The sequence below is a fragment of the Lipotes vexillifer genome, unplaced genomic scaffold (assembly GCF_000442215.2).
Source record: "Lipotes vexillifer unplaced genomic scaffold, Lipotes_vexillifer_v1.1 scaffold448, whole genome shotgun sequence".
NCBI lineage: Eukaryota > Metazoa > Chordata > Mammalia > Artiodactyla > Lipotidae > Lipotes > Lipotes vexillifer.
The window spans coordinates 1,988,407-2,006,613 of record NW_006787097.1 but is presented as its reverse complement, the minus strand read 5'-3'; the positions used below and the strand labels follow the sequence as shown (position 1 = coordinate 2,006,613).

Below are 18,207 nucleotides of genomic sequence, written 5' to 3'. Positions count from 1 at the left end.
ATTCAATATTGTACTAGAAATTCTAGCCACTGCAATAAGGCAACAGAAAGAGATAAAAGGCATTCAGAATGGAAAGGAAGAAATACAATTAACTCTGGTTGCAGATGACATGATGATCTCCATAAAAAAATCTTAAGGAATATAAAATAAAACCTCTTCTATACCTAATAACTAAGTTCAAGACTGCAGCATACAAAATCAACACACAAAAATCAACTGCATATCTTGGACTTCCCTGGTGGCACAGTGGTCAAGAATCCACCTGCCAATGTAGGGGACACAGGTTTGATCCCTGGTCCAGGAGGATCCCACATGCTGCGGAGCAACTAAGCCCGTGTGCCACAACTCCTGAGCCTGTGCTCTAGAGCCCACGAACCATAACTACTGAGCCTGCGTGCTGCAACTACTGAAGCCCACGCACCTAGAGCCTGTGCTCCGCAACAAGAGAAGCCACCGCAATGAGAAGCCCGGGCACTGCAACGAAGAGTAGCCCCCGCTAGCCACAACTAGAGGAAGTCCGCGTGCAGCAACGAAGACCTAACACAGCCAAAAATGAATAAATAAATTTATTTTATAAAAGAGGGAAATACAGTTACAGATATAAAAAAATCAACTGCATATCTTATATTAACAATGAATATGTGGAAACAGAATTTAAAAACTCAATACTATTTACAATTGCTCCAAATAAAATGAAATGCTTAAATATACACTTAACAATACATGTATAAGGGGACTTCCCTGATGGTCCAGTGGTTAAGACTCCATGCTTCTATTGCAGAATGCATGGGATCGATCCCTGGTTGGGGACCTAAGATCCCACATGCCACACAGTGTGGCAAAAAAAATCCCAAAAAACAACCCCCAAAACAAAACAAAAACAATACATGTATAAGATCCATATGTTGAAAATTATAGAATGTTGAAAAATAATAATAAATTAAAGAAGACCTAAATAAATGGAGAAATATACCCTGTTCATGGACTGGAAGACTCAACATGGTAAAGATGTCAATTCTTCCCAAATTGGTCTATAGGATTAATGCAATCTCTAGAAAAATCTCAGCAAACTTCTTTGTAGACATAGACAAGCTCATCTGAAAATTCAAAGGTACAGACCCTACAATATCTTAAACAGTCTTGATAAAGAAGAATAAAGAGTGAGAAATATTCTACGTGATATAAGGCTTACTCTGTAGCGATAGTAATAAAGACAGTGGTGGCACTAAAGGAAATGTAGACGTTTAAATCAATGAAACAGAATAGAGAATTCAGAAATAAGACCCATCCAAATGGGCTCAAGTGATTTTCGACAAAGGTTCAAAAGTAATTCAATGGAGGAAGTATATATAGTCTTTCAACAACTGACACTGAAACAAGTGGACACCCATAGGCACCCCCATAAAAATGGACCTCAACAAAAGCCCCAACTCAAAGTGAGTTAGAAACAATGTACATGTAAATTTACTTAAGTGTAAAAAACAAGAGATTTTAGAGAAAAGCATGGGAGAAAATATTTAGGATCTAGGACTCAGAAATGAATTCTTAGGCTTGACACCAAAGCATGATCCAGAAAAGGAAAATTGATGAATTAGACCTCAACAAAATTAAACAGTTTCTGTGAAAGCCCACGTCCTGAGGATTGAAAAGTCCAGCTACAAACTGGAAGAAGATACACATTTGCAAATTACATATCTGACAAAGGAGTAGTATTTAGAATATATAAAGAACTCTCAAAACTCATCAGCAAAAAACCAAATAATTAAATTAAAAAATGTGAAAAGGACATGAAGAGACACTTCACCAAAAAGGATATACAGATGGTAAACAGGCACATGAAATGATGTTCAATATCATTAGCCATTAGGGGAATGCAAATTAAAACCACAACGATATATAGCTAGACACCTAATGTAAAAGCAAAAATAAAAAATTATGATGACATCAAATGCAAGAATGCAGAGAAACTGGGTCACTCATATTTTGCTTGTAGTAATGCAAAATGATATAGGCACTCTGGAAATCAGTTTGGCAGTTTCTAAACCTAAACATGCAATTACTGTAGGGCCCAGCAATCTCACTCTGGGCATTTATCCCAGAGAAATGAAAACTTATGTTCACATAAAACCTATACTTGAATACACATTGTAGTTTTATGTTTAATAATTAAAAATGGAATCAGCCAAGATATTTTTCTACACATGAATGTTCAAATAAACTGAGATACATACATACCATGAAATATTACTCAGCAGTTAAAAGGAATATAGTATTGATTTGACTTGGATGAATCTCCAGGGAGAATTATGCTGAGTGAAAAAAGCCAGTCTCAAAAGGTTACATACTGTATAGTTCCCTTTAAATAATATTTTTTAAATGACAAAATTTTAGAAATGGAAGAGAGTGTAATATGCCAGAGGAAAAGGGATGGAGGGAGGTGAGTGTGATTATAAAAGGACAACACAAGGGATCCTTGCGGCATTAGTATTGTTCAGTATCTTGGTACACAAACCTACACAGATGATAAGATTTTATAGAACACACATATATATAAACACACACACACACACACACACACACACACACACACACTCCTAATGAGGATAAGTAAAAGTGAAGAAGCTTAATAAAATTGTTGGATTACATTAATGTCAATATCCCGGTTATGATACTAAACTTTAGTTTTGCAAAATGTTCCCATTGAGTAGGAAAATGGATAAAGTATGTAAGGAGTATACAAGAATCTCTCTGTATTATTCCTTATAATTGCATGTGAATCTACAATCATTTCAATAAAAACATCAATTAAAAATATATATCAAGACTGTACTTCTCAGTAAACATTTTTTTGTTTTGGAAAATATAGCTTTATTTTTATAAAAATATTATTTATGTTAATGTAAGGAGTTTAATATTATTATTAAATGGACTAATAAATGAATATTAACAAAATAAACTTGGAAATCCTCATAGGCATCACTTATTTTCTTCTCTGTTTACACTAAGGCATACTGCATGTAAACTGTAAAGTGGTTCACATGTGTTTTCATTTTCACTTCATGTTCACAAAACAAAAGAAAAACATCTTATTATTAAAAGCAGAATATTTACTTATGTGAATATGTGCAAAGTTAACCTGGAAATGTATTTCAAAGAAGGCAATTGCTGAATTATTTTTTAGGAAGATATAGAAGAATTACACTTATATACAAACTTACAGTTAGTAAATATAAAATATAGGATGGTTGGTTGCATCACAAAGTACTTTTATATTTTATAATGTAATTTACTGCTTATTACTTTTAGCATGAACTTTCCTGGTTCATTTAAAATTTAGCTGAATTTAAAAGCGACAATAAGAAGCTTTTCTAGGCTCAACCTTCTGCATAAAAATAATGTCTGATAGCCTGATGGCAAGTGTCATTCGCAGTATTTGGGAGATTGACCTCTCTGCTTGGCACTGGGAAGCTACTCTGTAATAGAGAAGATATTGATATGAGTTCTATTTGAATTCATAAAGCTTTGATACACAACACTGTGCTAAGAGCATCAGTGGATCGGGTAGGCAGTTTTAATGCAAATAAAAGACACTTCTCATTTAATTTCAGAGGATCTGCAATGAGGCAAATCATATTTTTTAGAAATCTCATCAGATTTCCAGTGCTTTCCTCTACAATTACAGCAGTTCAAGACTTTGTCTAAAATTATTTTGTCCTTTGCTGTGGAAGAGGTTTTTTCTGTTTCATGATGTGTGCTTCCAATATCTACCAACACCGTTTGCTTGACTGAAGACTAGAAAACTGAAACTTCTGTAAAGAGCTCACATTTCTGCCTTAAGTTATCAAAGTTTAAGCTTCTTAAGTTCTAAGTGGTTTCTAAGGGAGTACCCTTAATTCACTTTTCCTCAGAAAAGGACTGTGGGCAGTTACATCTCTGCAGATGTGGTAATTTTCAAATTTTGGTCAGATTATTTTCCTGATTAATTCTTTTTTCCCCTTGCTTGATCACTACTAAGCTAGCTAGAACCATTTATTCAGAGTAAAAATGTAAGATTTATACTGTTTAATGTGATATGCTGAAAATAAGAAAAAAAGGTGGTTGATTTATAGTGTCAAAGCTGGAGTACTCTAAATATTGTATACAATTCTGCAGAAAGCTACTAGCAGCAACTGCCTTTCCCTGCCTGTAAATTGAATAAAACTCGGTCACTGGACATTTATAATTGAAGGAAATTCCATGTGAATATTTCTAGATCACAATATGTCTATGAATTGATTTTTTTTTCAATTTTTGTGCCATCTGGAGTTCTCTAAGAGTGACAAATTATTCTGAATCTAGTGACTCTTGGGTAAAATAACTTTCAGTATTTTACCATTAGCTCAGACCAGTAATAGTCTTCCTCATACAGTATAATGCACATGTAATATATATGATATTTTATACACACTTCTATCAAACTGCTTGAATCTCTTATATTTCAGTTATTCCTATCTCTTGAGTTAGTCTGTGGTAATGGAAAATGCTTTGCAATTTAAAACAACCAAATTTTTAATATGCAGAGTTGAGAAAACAGGAGATTCCTGGAAGCTTAAAATTTCAGTTAAATATGATAGAATAATGAAATATTTATAGAGTAACAGACAAAATTGTTTTTAAGGTAAATAGGCATAGGGAGGTTGGCCACAGGAATCCACATTTGAAATTATCTTTAGATTATAAGGAAAAGCACATATTCATTGGCAGAATAAGACAGAAATACCCAAAATGATCAGAAGCCAAACGAACAAAGCTGATGAGAGAAACAGCATCACCCCCACAGGAACTCACTAAGTATTATGTATCAGGTACTGTTTTATGTGCTCTTCAAGGATGAAATTTACCCCCTGCACCCTGGTTTATATGGTGAAGCCCTAAGTCCTAGTACCTCAGAATTGACTGTATTTGAAATAGGGCCTTTAAAGAGGTGAATATGTTGAAATGAGGCCTTTAGGGTGGGTCCTAATCCAGTTTGATTGGTGTCCTTGTAAGAAGAGGAAATTTGGACACACTGAGATACACCAAGGATGTTCGACCACAGAGGAAAACCATGTGAAGATACAGTGAGAAGGCAGCCTCTGCAAGCCAAGAAGAGGCATCAGAAGAAACCAAACCTGCGGACACTTTCTCCTTGGATTCTCAGAATCCATGACTCTTAATAAAGCCACCCAATTAGTGATACTTTGTTATGATAGCACTAGCAGACAAATATAATAAATTAACCTGTTTATTCCTCACAGGCTCTCTCTATGATTATGCCTACTTTATAAGTGAAGAAGCCAGAGGATTGTTAAGTGACTTCTCCCAAATCACACAGTAATGAGTACAGAAGCCTGGAATTACACCCAGCCAGTGTGCTTCTAGAGCAACATGGTTAATCATGCTTAATACTATTTAGAATGGGGTGGTTCAGATTAGAAACTTAGAAAGTGCTACCGGGGGTGGGGTGGGGGAAACATGCATAAAGAAACAAGTTAGAAGAAAGAATAAAATATGTTCCTAAGTTTTAAAAAAGACTAAGGATGTTCAGTGGAAGGGCTATCCCTTTGATCTGGGAGGTTCAGGAAAGTCTTGGCAATGCGGGTGGCATATGAGCAGTCCCTCAAGATATCTGTGAGTCAGAATCTGTGAAGATGGGAGAAATGGCAATCTACATGAGCACAGAGGGAGGAAGCAGTAAAAGAAAAAAGGGAAAGGTCTGAGGGGACAGACTGGAAAATAAGGTTGGAGGTATTCAGTGAAACTGGATTAAAAAATCTTAGGAACTCCTGAAGCTTTCTGCTTGCTATGGAGGATCAGTCAACCAACAGAACATGCATTTTCTTTTTAAATCTAAAAAACTCTCAGTTCATAGACTAAGCAAATAAGAAGTGACTTCAGATGTACATTTCCATCAGTATCCTTCCTAATCTGATAATTTTAAGAATGACTTTAGGTTGCTACACTGTTTCTCAGTTTTATTTCAGCTTTTTATATTTCCACTAAAATACTGCAATCTGTAATTTCTCTTGTGCTTTGAAACTATATTTCTTTCTCCCTGTGGTACTATTGGGAGAAATATTTTCTTTTCAGTTTTATTCCGCTGAAAGTCAACAGATACCATTTACATTTTGCAATTTTATCAGATACCAATTATATTTCGTAATTTTTGCAATTTTGTCAATTTTATCTCTTCTTAAAGATTTTTTATGTGTGGATTTGAATATGGAATTAAATACCTGCTTTGGAAGAGAGATTTCTACAGCTTTCTCTTCCACAGAGTACAAAAGATTTTAAATACTTCACAAATTCCATACAGTGTTTTTTTGAGAGTCCCATGATTTACAAACACATCTGGGTACTGATTTATATAAATATGATGATTTGACACACAACTAAACTAGTGAGTTTTTTCCTCCCAACATTCCTCCATCTCTCATTCTCAAGTATATATACTTTATTCCAAACTTACATAAGTTAATTAATAAGTGTTTTTACCTACATATTTTTTCTTTCATATATGCATATACCTTTCTCCTACCTTGTATATCCTTCTGTTGTCAGAATAAAATTTTTCTCAACAAAATTAATAAACTTAATAAATGTTTTCCTTATAATTTTATGGTCAAAATTACATTTCAGAATTTATGTAGAATTTCTTTTTATAAACCCATTACATCATTTGAACTCTTTTTATAAGGCATATATCTTGTCAGAGTCATTCTCAGTTGCATGATCAAATGCACTACAGGAAATCTATAGTGGCATGTGGAGTAGAGTATTTTGTTCAAATTTATATATGCAGTTTTTTGTTTTTTTTTTTGCGGTACGTGGGCCTCTCATTGCTGTGGCCTCTCCCGTTGTGGAGCACAGGCTCCGGACGCGCAGGCTCAGCGGCCGTGACTCACGGGCCTAGCCGCTCCACGGCATATGGGATCTTCCCAGAGTGGGGCACAAACCCGCGTTCCCTGCATCAGCAGGCGGACTCTCAACCTCTGCGCCACCTGGGAAGCCCTATACGCAGTTCTTGAAAGCTTTTTTTTTTTAAACTACAAGGGAAGATGATACCCCGAGGGGGTCTAATTTTCTTTGTCATCCACCTGAGTAACTTCAATTAACATTAATACACATGCTAGCATAAGAGCATCTGCTTTGAATATGTAAAAGAAAGTAAATGCTGGGATTAAAGGAAAAATCTGAGTAGTTAAATAATACACTGAGCAACGTCATTATGTAGGCCAGCTCTCATTGGGAGAACTGTTCTTTACAGAATCAAATACTATAATTAAAACATGAAAGACTAGAAAACATCTTAGTTTTTCCATTCAATTAAAAGGAAAATAACTCACATGCCACTAAAAAGAAAAAAAACCTCACATTCCACTAAAATTGCATTTTGTTTTTATTTATTTATACACTTATTTATCTTTGGCTGCGTTGGGTCTTCGTTGTTGCATGCAGGCTTTCTCTAGTTGTGGTGAGCTGGGGCTACTCTTCGTTGCAGTGCCTGGGCTTCTCATTGCGGTGGCTTCTCTTATTGCAGAGCACAGGCTCTAGGCGTGTGGGCTCAGTAGTTGTGGCTTGTGGGCTCAGTAGTTGTGGCTTGCGGGCTCTAGAGTGCAGGCTCAGTAGTTGTGGCTTGCGGGCTCTAGAGTGCAGGCTCAGTAGTTGTGGCGCATGGGCTTAGATGCGGCATGTGGGATCTTCCCAGACCAGAGCTCGAACCTGTGTCCCCTGCATTGGCAGGCGGATTCTTAACCACTGTGCCACCAGGGAAGTCCCTAAAATTGTATTTTAGTACAGTGATTTAGTTTTAAATCATTGCAAATACTTAGAATTTAAGAATCATATGGGGGCTTCCCTGGTGGCGCAGTGGTTGAGAGTCCGCCTTCCGATGCAGGGGACACGGGTTCGTGCCCTGGTTGGGGAAGATCCCGCATGCTGCCGGGCGGCTGGGCCCATGAGCCATGACAGCTGGGCCTGCGTGTCCGGAGCCTGTGCTCCGCAACGGGAGAGGCCACAACAGTGAGAGGCCCGCGTAACACAAAAAAAAAAAAAAAAAAAAAAAAAAAAAAAAAAGAATCATATGGAACAAATCTCCCTCTGTATTTTTATAGCATAATACCGCTTCTGGTAATTTTTTGGGCCAATGGAAAAATATTTCATTAATAAATGAGATATAGTCATATTATAATACTTTCTTTCCTTTTAAATCAATTATTACTGCTTTGATAGCAATTGGTTGAGAACATGAAACCCAGATAATAGTTTCTTATTTGCTGGGAAAAGCAATGTCATATTGAGAATAGTGGGTAACTTCTAAAGGTCACCTTGTGTGTACTGCCATTTTCATTAACAGTACTTTTCTCTGCAAATCTGCTGACGGAGAGATACTTGAAGCTTCTGGATTTGCCATCCATACACAGGAAATGTCGTCATAAGAATGGTCAAGTGGAATTTACTTTTATTTTTATTTTGCTTTTACTTTAGCTAGTAATAAAAATTTTTAAAAACTGCTAATTCAGAGACCTTGAAAAAACAAATAAGCAAATAATATTTTGCATACTTTAGCAATAAATCGTTTTTAAAATTTTAGTTAGCTAATGGTATTTTATTGAATCTGAAAATGGATTATCTCAGTTCAAGGTTGCTTTCTTTAGAAAAGACAACTACAGTGTAAGGAGGTCAAGTTTCTCTTCATTAACAAATGGAATTAGAAAGTTAAATTTTCATGAATAGGGCCTAGAAACAGAGCTGGCTTCATGGGCATGCAATCTATTCAGTAACCCAGGGTCCAACACTTAGAAGGGCCTTGCACTTAGTTTAATATTTGCTGTTGCTGAAATTCTTAGTAATTTTGAACAGAGGGCTCCACATTTTCCTTATGCACTGAGCCTTGCAAATTATGTAGCTGGTTCTGCCTGGAAATATGATTTTTACATGCTATTGGCTGGTTTGAAACTAGTCTATAGTAACACAAGTAACTTGTTGACTCTTCTTCCAGTTTTTATACTAATAAAAGTCAGCCTATTTACACATAAATTATTCACTGTTCAGTTGAAGTCCTCGGTTTATTTTTTAACACATTGCAAATGTCATTTTAAAAAAGCTAGCCAAGCAAAAGAGAGACACATATTTTCAGATGACATTTTGGTCACAGATGCCATTCAGGTCTTTAAAAAGTCATTTATCTCCCATGGGGTTAGGGGGAAGACAACATGAAGAATCTAGTTTGAAAATCTGGATAAGACAAAACATTTATATGATAAAATTTAACTAAAATACTGATTTCTGGCTATGTCCTGAATAACTGGTATTCGGAAATGGATTAGTGCCCCTACCATCTTCCCAACAAACAGAAACTGTACTAACAATTGTATCATTCATACTTAAGAAGTCCCCAAATTAAGAATACTTATGGGTTTAGTGTTTTAAAGCCCAGTTAAGGAATTATTGACATCTAATATCCAAAATGACAACCCAATTCACTTCTCAGGAGGGAAAAAAGAGAAATATGGAAACCTCTGGAAAAATAAGTGTGGTAACTTCATGCCGAATCATTTCAACTTTGATGAATCCAGCCTACTGCTTCTAACAGATAAGTAGTAAACCACTTCTAAGATTGCTCTACCCAAACAATAAAAGCACACCCTTAAACCTGACATTTCCACAGTGATGAATGTTAGATGAAATCATATGAAATGTCAAAATAAAGACATAAAAGAATCAATAGTTGTGCAGATGAAGCTATGTAAGGTCAATAGTTTCAAAATGTTTGTGACAGCCACCCATGTTTTTTCTGTGACAATATTTTAATGTGCAATAACTCCAAAGCACTGAAAATTAATTTTTGAGATGGAATTACCTCTTGACAAGGACATAATTAAATTCATACTTTTTCCCCCTGAGAGCACAGAATGATGTGGTAAATAAGCTGCCCCTTCAGAGTCAGAATTATGTTTCGTTTCTGAAGTCTAGAAAAAGAGAAGCATCCCTTGGGTCCAAAGGAGTGTCATTTCTCTCTCTCTTTCCCAATTCTTCACTACACGTAGGCAAAATCATAGACTGTGCTGGATCCTCTTCCAAATTTCCCACAAACATATGTACTTGGGAGGTCTAAGCAGTTGAAAAGGAATACAGGTTTTGAGTTTCTGAAAGAGAGTTTCAGAAAGAGAAAGTGGCGGGGGTGATAACGTTTCTCGCCAGCCATCATTTTGCTCACTGTCTCTCTTAAGGAAAAGATTCAAACCTTCACTCCACATCAGAGAATACTGAATAGATTGGGCAGCAGAAGATTAGTAATTTAGTATATTTCAGATGCCACATTATATTTCTTTATGATTTCCTTTCTATTTTGTAAAACATAAGTTAAGGTTTTATGACAGAGAAAGGAAAGTATAACTCTTCTTTATTACTTAAAATGCATCTGTTTATATCATAGCAGGATGTCATGGAGTACTGAAATCATTAAACATGCCCCGTTCTAAGTTAATGTGGAGATTTAGTTTACTAACAGAATTTATTGTATTATGCTAAATATTTGTATTCTCTGGTCTGAAATAAGAAGATTTTATTTCCTGAGAGTGTGTGGTTAAGACTGTAAACCCATGGCAATTCTGAAACAAAATGTTGACGGTAGAGAAAAAGAAATAGAAAGGGAAAGGGGTCATGGGGGCTGGGGGGGGGGACTAAGCAGATCTATTCTTGATTTTCGACCAAGTTTTTAAAATGAGATTTTGTGAGAATGGATAGATGCTCCGTAGTTATCAGAAGTTTTCAAATAATTAACTGCTTGTTCAAATATCTGAACAACCCCTAAAATCATGACATAACTAGTGGCATCACTCTTTCTATCCGCTGTTTAAAAGTTTTAATTGTCTCATTAATTTTTCCTAATAAAATGTAGTTTGTCTTTAGGCTGGCTCAGGACATAAAAATACTTTAAATAATATAAAGAAAAAAAGTATAGCCTGCATACATATAAAATAAACTGTCTTTCTGTTTTAAAAAAGTGAAGCAGTAGGTACATTTTTTGATTCCACATCAGAATGAAGGAAAGTGTTGTGAAAATGCTAAAAGGGTCCAGAACACTGAAATGAATAAATAATGATATTAGACATTATTTAAAATTTTTTATAATATAAAAATAAAATTTTATTTAAATGCAAAATTGCCTTTTGACTGAAGTTTTATTGTGAAGTGAGTCATTCTCCTTTTTCACAGAGAATGCAACTAGGTGAATGGCTTTAAATTGAAGCAATAAGTTGGATAAATTATACATGAAGAAGACTCTGTAATGATAAAACTACAACTGATATTATAAAATAACTTCTCTGTTAAGAACTATGAATATAAAGGAATAAACTAACATCAACTTTTGATCATTTAGTTTCATCAAGTCTGAAGTCATATAACTTACTTAAATCAGTTCCTTTTCCTATTTCTTATTCCAGAAAAACAAATTCTATTATTGGAAAATTGTTCTTTTTTTAAACATAAATAACTGCCACAAAGAACTTATATAAATAGAAGGACTCAATATTTTGTCTACTTGAAAGAAATCAATTTATTAAAACAGTGATATTTTATCAAATCTTTACAGAAATTCAGTCTTGCTGAATAACTTTAACTAAAGCCATCTATTGATTGTGATATTTATATAATACCACGGATACCTCTTGACACTGGTCATCAATCCATTTAAGAAATACTGAGAAAACTCAGGGAGTTAAGGAGGATGTGAGAAATCCAGACTCTGTTTTCCATATCATTCCTATCAGGTTGCAACATGATTTGTTATATTGTGCAGTACGGTGAAGTAAGACAGGAACTAAAAGATATCGATTGAATCAGCAAAATAGCGATTATAAGAGATCCTAACAAGACTGTGTATTTCCCCAAAGCAGACCTTGGTTCCTGATGATTCTAAACTCTCAATTATGTATCTGTATACTGAGATCTAGAACGCTGACTCTTGGGTCCTCTGCATACAAAAGCAGATAATTTTCGGAACCACTTTCTACACACCTTGCATTTAAGTCTCCTCACTGACAAACCAGATGTGATCTCCTGATCCCCTTTCTACTTGGGTGAAGACCAACAGCTCTTTTCCAGTGCCTATGTGTATTGCTCCGGGGGATTCCATTTTGCCTCCTTATCCTGTCATTCCCCTCCTCCTCTTGCACCGGGAAGGCCCATCTCCACGGAGCTCTATGAATCATCACAGGCGCACTGGTTTCTGTGCCTGATTATCTCATCTTCCACAACCACCACCTGCTTCCATGTGTCCTGATGGAGTTTGGGGATGAATGTCAGACATTGCGCACTAGGAATAGCTAGAATTATTACAGAATTTTGTTTCATGGGGGTATAAATTATTTTAAAAAACCCTTCACGTACAATGATGAGTATAAAAAAGGAGCCCCAAGTTACGAGTTTGTACAGTAATCTAGTACCAGTTCAATCCAAGGAGTGTATCTAAGAAATGTAAATGGAAAAAGATTTTAAACTGTGAATTCTAGTACTATATTATCATGATAACTATAATTTTAATGAGTATTCAAATGGCTTGGGTCATGAAATTAAAAGCAAGTACATTCTTTTGTATTACATTAAAACATATATGTGGTTGGGCTACACATGTGGGCAAAACAGAATTGGCTTATAGTTCTGCAGTATTTCTTTATAATTGAACTTATAGAAGAATCAGGTGGGTGGAGAATGCAGTATACCTGGTCATCTCCAGGAGTTCTATAAGTGGCATCAAGGATTTTGTTAGTCTTTTTTGGGAGGTAAATTAACCTTTCAGAAAACCATAATGAGGGTGACAGTACCAGAGTAGCCTTTCTTTGATCATCTTTTCCCTTCCTTTCCCTTGCCTTCCCCTCCCCTCCCATTCCCTTTTCTTTCCCCGGTCTGTCCTAAGAGGGCAGCCCTAAGCACTATTTACAACATATATATGCATTGTTGTTTTAGGTGTTATAATTTTGTATTATATTGAATTAATTAGAAATATATTAATGAGTCAAATAGTATCTAGAGGTGAAAAAGTCTTTTTTAGAGTTTATCTAGTATATCTCTTTCATTTTACAGATGAGACAACTGAGGACTGGAAAGTTTACTCCAATTTTCCAGGATCACACAGCTAAATAACAACAGCATCTGGGCTATTCTTGTCTTTTGGCATCCATAAAGAATTTGTTTGTTTAGATTATAAACATTTTTAATTAAATTAAAGCCTTACTTAAAACCTCCTAAAACATTTGCGAAATTCCCATTTCTATTTTTCTCCAATTCTTGACTGTGAAATAAAACCAGAAAAAAAATTGATTGCATAGTACAATTGGCATTTAGCTGAAAAAAATGTGAATAATTCTTATATGGGTAAAGAAGTATGAATCTAAAGATAAATAGATAAATTCACTAGGCTATTCCAGTAAGATATTGGAATCTGAATGACAAAATATATTTTATAGCATCAGCGTACGGATTATAATACTACGCTCTTAAGGGGACTATCAGGATATATGGCACATGACACTTTAGGAAACGCAGAAATCTCTGGAAAGATACCTTACTTGTGAGTTTTTTCTTTCTGGCTAGAACACTATTATTTATTCTGTTTTGATTGGTGTTCCTTGGGGTGGGGGAACAATGAAATGCATACGAGTGCATCTAATCATAGGGTGCTTTTATTTTAAGACTTCTTTTTTATTAGAACAACTGCCAGTTTTCAATATTGATTTTTTAAATTCAGCAAACCTATAATGATTTAGACCCAATTATTAGGTAATTTTTCATCTGTCTGTTTTGGTTTATGTAAAACAGCTAGCTAGCTAGGAAGATATTTTTCCATATCTGGAGGGAAATGTGTTCAATGGAATTTAGTTAATCATTGTAAGATTGAATCATTTTAAAGCAACTATGGAATATGACTCAATAATTTAAAATTCTAAGATGTCTGAAAATCATTAATTATATACAACCAGTTAGCTATATATTTAAGCAAGAAAATTTCTATAAGCATTCTTAATGTAGAGCCAGTTCTAATAGGTCTGAATTTAATGAAATTCAGCTTCATAGAACAGAATTATAATTGTAGTTTGCTTTGAAATTTTATACAGTCCTACAGAAAGATACAAATGATGGTGGCAAGAACAGAGGGTGTGAAACAGGAATGTTTGGTTTCAAAACTAGCTTAAGCACTTTTCAGTGTGAACCTCAGTTTTTTAATCTGTGAAATGGGAAAAACAAACAGCTCATAGGGTTGTTAAAAGATTAAATGACATATATCTGCTAAAGCTTTTTATGCTTTAAATCCCTCTGTGCATATATCTCTAAACCAATAATAAAACTTGGCTAATGTTACCCTCTTCTCCTGGTTTCCAAAGGCACTTTTAAGAAATATTACAGGACTTCCCTAGTGGCACAGTGGTTAAGAATCCACCTTCCAATGCAGGGCACACGGGTTCAAGCCCTGGTCCGGGAAGATCCCACAGGCCGCGCAGTAACTAAGCCCATGCACCACAACTACTGAGCCTGCGCTCCACAACTACTGAGCCCACGTGCCACAGCTACTGAAGGTGGTGTGCCTAGAGCCCGTAATAAGTTGGATAAATTATACATGAAGAAGACTCTGTAATGATAAAACTACAACTGATATTATAAAATAACTTCTCTGTTAAGAACTATGAATATAAAGGAATAAACTAACATCAACTTTTGATCATTTAGTTTCATCAAGTCTGAAGTCATATAACTTACTTAAATCAGTTCCTTTTCCTATTTCTTATTCCAGAAAAACAAATTCTATTATTGGAAAATTGTTCTTTTTTTAAACATAAATAACTGCCACAAAGAACTTATATAAATAGAAGGACTCAATATTTTGTCTACTTGAAAGAAATCAATTTATTAAAACAGTGATATTTTATCAAATCTTTACAGAAATTCAGTCTTGCTGAATAACTTTAACTAAAGCCATCTATTGATTGTGATATTTATATAATACCACGGATACCTCTTGACACTGGTCATCAATCCATTTAAGAAATACTGAGAAAACTCAGGGAGTTAAGGAGGATGTGAGAAATCCAGACTCTGTTTTCCATATCATTCCTATCAGGTTGCAACATGATTTGTTATATTGTGCAGTACGGTGAAGTAAGACAGGAACTAAAAGATATCGATTGAATCAGCAAAATAGCGATTATAAGAGATCCTAACAAGACTGTGTATTTCCCCAAAGCAGACCTTGGTTCCTGATGATTCTAAACTCTCAATTATGTATCTGTATACTGAGATCTAGAACGCTGACTCTTGGGTCCTCTGCATACAAAAGCAGATAATTTTCGGAACCACTTTCTACACACCTTGCATTTAAGTCTCCTCACTGACAAACCAGATGTGATCTCCTGATCCCCTTTCTACTTGGGTGAAGACCAACAGCTCTTTTCCAGTGCCTATGTGTATTGCTCCGGGGGATTCCATTTTGCCTCCTTATCCTGTCATTCCCCTCCTCCTCTTGCACCGGGAAGGCCCATCTCCACGGAGCTCTATGAATCATCACAGGCGCACTGGTTTCTGTGCCTGATTATCTCATCTTCCACAACCACCACCTGCTTCCATGTGTCCTGATGGAGTTTGGGGATGAATGTCAGACATTGCGCACTAGGAATAGCTAGAATTATTACAGAATTTTGTTTCATGGGGGTATAAATTATTTTAAAAAACCCTTCACGTACAATGATGAGTATAAAAAAGGAGCCCCAAGTTACGAGTTTGTACAGTAATCTAGTACCAGTTCAATCCAAGGAGTGTATCTAAGAAATGTAAATGGAAAAAGATTTTAAACTGTGAATTCTAGTACTATATTATCATGATAACTATAATTTTAATGAGTATTCAAATGGCTTGGGTCATGAAATTAAAAGCAAGTACATTCTTTTGTATTACATTAAAACATATATGTGGTTGGGCTACACATGTGGGCAAAACAGAATTGGCTTATAGTTCTGCAGTATTTCTTTATAATTGAACTTATAGAAGAATCAGGTGGGTGGAGAATGCAGTATACCTGGTCATCTCCAGGAGTTCTATAAGTGGCATCAAGGATTTTGTTAGTCTTTTTTGGGAGGTAAATTAACCTTTCAGAAAACCATAATGAGGGTGACAGTACCAGAGTAGCCTTTCTTTGATCATCTTTTCCCTTCCTTTCCCTTGCCTTCCCCTCCCCTCCCATTCCCTTTTCTTTCCCCGGTCTGTCCTAAGAGGGCAGCCCTAAGCACTATTTACAACATATATATGCATTGTTGTTTTAGGTGTTATAATTTTGTATTATATTGAATTAATTAGAAATATATTAATGAGTCAAATAGTATCTAGAGGTGAAAAAGTCTTTTTTAGAGTTTATCTAGTATATCTCTTTCATTTTACAGATGAGACAACTGAGGACTGGAAAGTTTACTCCAATTTTCCAGGATCACACAGCTAAATAACAACAGCATCTGGGCTATTCTTGTCTTTTGGCATCCATAAAGAATTTGTTTGTTTAGATTATAAACATTTTTAATTAAATTAAAGCCTTACTTAAAACCTCCTAAAACATTTGCGAAATTCCCATTTCTATTTTTCTCCAATTCTTGACTGTGAAATAAAACCAGAAAAAAAATTGATTGCATAGTACAATTGGCATTTAGCTGAAAAAAATGTGAATAATTCTTATATGGGTAAAGAAGTATGAATCTAAAGATAAATAGATAAATTCACTAGGCTATTCCAGTAAGATATTGGAATCTGAATGACAAAATATATTTTATAGCATCAGCGTACGGATTATAATACTACGCTCTTAAGGGGACTATCAGGATATATGGCACATGACACTTTAGGAAACGCAGAAATCTCTGGAAAGATACCTTACTTGTGAGTTTTTTCTTTCTGGCTAGAACACTATTATTTATTCTGTTTTGATTGGTGTTCCTTGGGGTGGGGGAACAATGAAATGCATACGAGTGCATCTAATCATAGGGTGCTTTTATTTTAAGACTTCTTTTTTATTAGAACAACTGCCAGTTTTCAATATTGATTTTTTAAATTCAGCAAACCTATAATGATTTAGACCCAATTATTAGGTAATTTTTCATCTGTCTGTTTTGGTTTATGTAAAACAGCTAGCTAGCTAGGAAGATATTTTTCCATATCTGGAGGGAAATGTGTTCAATGGAATTTAGTTAATCATTGTAAGATTGAATCATTTTAAAGCAACTATGGAATATGACTCAATAATTTAAAATTCTAAGATGTCTGAAAATCATTAATTATATACAACCAGTTAGCTATATATTTAAGCAAGAAAATTTCTATAAGCATTCTTAATGTAGAGCCAGTTCTAATAGGTCTGAATTTAATGAAATTCAGCTTCATAGAACAGAATTATAATTGTAGTTTGCTTTGAAATTTTATACAGTCCTACAGAAAGATACAAATGATGGTGGCAAGAACAGAGGGTGTGAAACAGGAATGTTTGGTTTCAAAACTAGCTTAAGCACTTTTCAGTGTGAACCTCAGTTTTTTAATCTGTGAAATGGGAAAAACAAACAGCTCATAGGGTTGTTAAAAGATTAAATGACATATATCTGCTAAAGCTTTTTATGCTTTAAATCCCTCTGTGCATATATCTCTAAACCAATAATAAAACTTGGCTAATGTTACCCTCTTCTCCTGGTTTCCAAAGGCACTTTTAAGAAATATTACAGGACTTCCCTAGTGGCACAGTGGTTAAGAATCCACCTTCCAATGCAGGGCACACGGGTTCAAGCCCTGGTCCGGGAAGATCCCACAGGCCGCGCAGTAACTAAGCCCATGCACCACAACTACTGAGCCTGCGCTCCACAACTACTGAGCCCACGTGCCACAGCTACTGAAGGTGGTGTGCCTAGAGCCCGTGCTCAGCAACAAGAGAAGCCACCGCAATGAGAAGCCCGCGCACCGCAACGAAGAGTAGCCCCCGCTCGCTGCAACTAGAGAAAGGCTGTGCGCAGCAACGAAGACCCAACACAGCCAAAAATAAATAAATTAATTAAAAACAAGAAATATTACAGACAAATAAAGTTCACTATATGATGTCTAAGCTATACATCTCCTATACTGCACCTTCTTTGATTCTATTTCTTCCCTTTGTCTATTACTCTT

At 35.4% G+C, this 18,207-nt stretch overlaps 1 protein-coding gene across 1 annotated transcript in view; it reads right to left on the bottom strand.

Annotated features, from left to right (window-relative positions):
• EPHA6 (EPH receptor A6) overlaps window positions 1–18,207 on the bottom strand; it is an 894,187-nt gene that overhangs the window by 440,274 nt on the left and 435,706 nt on the right. The window lies entirely within an intron of this gene.